The following is a 3,151-nucleotide window of genomic DNA, read 5'->3' as shown; positions in this document are numbered from 1 at the left end:
CTTATAATTTAGTATACAGGAAAATAATTTATCTTCCAAATAGTGTCTGAACCATGCTTGTTTCTTCCCCAAACCACATTATCCATACTTTCAGATCCTGTTTGTGGAGTCTTCAATGAAACTCAAGAAAAAAATAATAAAGTAAACATGAATAAATCTTCAGGATATGCACGTACACTCACATTCATCACAGTTCCAGCTCCTTAAGTGAGTTTTTGTTAAGTAGGTAACACATGTAATCGGAGTAGAATACATTTCAGGGGCAGAGTTCTTCAGATTATTTTTTATTAATATTAGTGTTTAACAATTTATTATTTAAAGTGATGCCAATGATAGCATCCTTCTGTTGTTTATTTTAAATTTTTTTTTATGAAAAGGGACTTAAAAAATAACCATGATCATTTAAATTACTTATAATTGTCCAATGTTAGTAAAATGTAACTTTTAGGAAAGCTATCTAGCCTTAAATTTAGAATGATTTAGAATATGTAGGCATTTAATAAATTATCTCTTTTTTGGGGGCACGGGGATGCTGCATTTCATTTGAAATGTAATTTTTCCAAAGTTTCTGGCCATGTACTCTCTTTTCTTTGAGTAGCTATGTCTGAAAGCAATGAAAAGCTCCAAGGAAATGTTTATATAATTTACATGTTTATTTAAGAGGTATGTATGTTTCTCTTAAGACCTGAAACTTGTTTTAAAACAAAAAGCAATATTCACTTCAAATCATAAATTTATAGAAATTTTTGACATATCAGAAATATGTTTATCATCTTGCTTTTAAGTGGTACTGTTTCCCCTAGGGCATTCGTTCTCAAATTTTAGAATGTGGAATAATCACGTAGTCAGTGTGTTTAACATGCACATTACTGGGCCTGCCTTAGAGTTCTGTTGGGTCTTTGGACCTCATTTTGAGAAACATTTTTTTGAGTTTTTCTTTTAGTTTGTCCTTAGTTACATATTAGAGAGAGTAGTCATGATAAAACATTTTGAGAAGGGGGGGACAGTTACTATCTTATCTACAATTTTAAATGAGTTTTGAGTAAATGACTTCTTCAAGTTAGATATCGTCTAAAAAAAAAAATCCATCAGTTTTCTATCAATGTTACAAATGATGAAACATTTTTCTGTGATGAGGTTTTAACCATTATTCAGGGTGGCCTTTTTTTTTTAATATTTTTTTTAAAAAAAACTAATAAGATTTACTGTGTATATTTTATACAGAATTGAATTACAAATATGTTTTAAATTGTATTCTGGTTTTTGTAGTCCTTATGTGCCATGCCAATTCTTTTTATATTACATAGAAGTTGTTTCAGATTTCTCACCAGGGGACTAAGGCAGTTGACAGAATGGTTGGAATTTTGGTGTTCTAAGAAAAAATTTATTTTGTATAAGCATGTATGTGGTCAGATCATTTTACGTGTATGCAGCCTGAAATGCATATCAGGTATTATGCTTATTTAGTACCTGTACATTTACTTTTAAAATTTTGTTTTGTTTTGATTTTTGTCATGTAGAATACTGCCTTGGTATAATGTGATCTGTATTTGTGTACCTTTTTTTTTACTTTCAAATCTTTAAATAAAATGTTTAATACTCATCAAGATTGGAACATGTTTAATATGTAGCATACCAGAGTTTTGTGAAAGAACAAAGGCGTATCAAAATTTGTTCAAGAAGAGAAATGAAAATTTTAGAGTTTGGAATTTTGCTGTACTTAAAGCAGCATTGGTAGTTCTGATGCCATATTGTAGACATCTACTCATAAAATATAGTTCAGTGTATTTTTTTTTTTTTAAACAACTCATCAGCTCTTTAATTAATTTATTTATTTATTTTTGGCTGTGTTGGGTCTTCATTTCTGTGCGAGGGCTTTCTCTAGTTGTGGTGAGCGGGGACCACTCTTCATCGCGGTGCACGGGCCTCTCACTATTGCGGCCTCTCTTGTTGCGGAGCACAGGCTCCAGACGCGCAGGCTCAGTCGTTGTGGCTCACGGGCCTAGTTGCTCCGCAGCATGTGGGATCTTCCCAGACCAGGGCTCGAACCTGTGTCCCCTGCATTAGCAGGCAGATTCTCAACCACTGCGCCACCAGGGAAGCCCCTGTTCAGTGTATTTTTAAACTCACCCCTCTATATCTCTTATGTTGGAAAACAAATTAGTAAAAAATCAGCTGAAGAGAGAGCATTTTAACTAGTTTTAAAACTGAACCAAATTTAAACAGATTCAGAACAGTATGTTCTACAGTGATCTATTTTAGAGTTCCAGAACTTCTCCTTTCTCAATTGTAGCTAGTGTCCATATATAAACAAGCATGAGCCTGGTATCCCACACTTAACAAACCTCTTTACCATTACTTAAGCCTTTCCTTTCCAAGGAGAACGAAATCTTAAGTGCTTTTATTTTTTCTTAATTGACTAGTCAGATAGCTAGAGTCTATATTAAAACCACCAAAGACTGATCTCCTATGTCTTCTCTATTATTTTAGCCTAATATCCCCTGTACCAAATCATAAATTTGGTTGTTTTCTTTGTGTTAATAAAATCCCGAAACAGAATCCAAAGAGGAGTTTGAAGCTTTAGGGAAATTTTGCATTCAATAGGGCAACCAGTTTCTCCCTGAGAGATAAAGTCAATCTCCAATCTTTAAAATCCAACAGGTTCGTTTCTGGATAACACCCAACAGCAAGTCATTTGGTATATATGATGGTCTCCCTTCATGGATTTACCCTCCTCTCCACTAGGACTTAAGGAATCAGATAAGACCCAGATAGTCTGAGTAGTTTGTATCCAAAGTTTATTGTCCCAGAATGTTCATGGTGCTAAATAAGGCTAATAAAAAGACAGAATCTCTGCCCTTGATATTCAAGATAGAGAACAGACATACTCAGAAAGATGATTGTCTCCACAGGAAATAGTCCAGTGATAAGAGCCAAATAAATGCAGAAAAATATATGTTATGTGGCCATGTTAGGTTACAGGTTTACCAGTGATACTTGTATGAATTTTACTTGATATTCATATATAATTGATCCATGCTATACTTTTTTTTAGATTTATGGTAGATTGCAAAAAGCTTTAAGAATTCATATATACATAATAAAATCTTAGATATTTCTCTCTGTATACACACACACACGCACACACGCA

General features: G+C 33.4%; 1 protein-coding gene across 1 annotated transcript in view; it reads left to right on the top strand.

Annotated features, from left to right (window-relative positions):
- PRKCI (protein kinase C iota) overlaps nt 1-1,573 on the top strand; it is an 86,625-nt gene extending 85,052 nt beyond the window's left edge. The window contains exon 18 of the mRNA XM_061194481.1: nt 1-1,573. This exon is cut by the window's left edge and continues 1,054 nt beyond it. The gene's annotated coding sequence lies outside the window, so the exon portion shown is untranslated.
- Nucleotides 1,574-3,151: the final 1,578 nt, after the last annotated feature.

This window comes from Eubalaena glacialis, chromosome 6, assembly GCF_028564815.1.
Source record: "Eubalaena glacialis isolate mEubGla1 chromosome 6, mEubGla1.1.hap2.+ XY, whole genome shotgun sequence".
Lineage (NCBI taxonomy): Eukaryota > Metazoa > Chordata > Mammalia > Artiodactyla > Balaenidae > Eubalaena > Eubalaena glacialis.
Note: the sequence above shows the minus strand (reverse complement) of the source record. Positions and strands in the feature narration are given on the sequence as shown.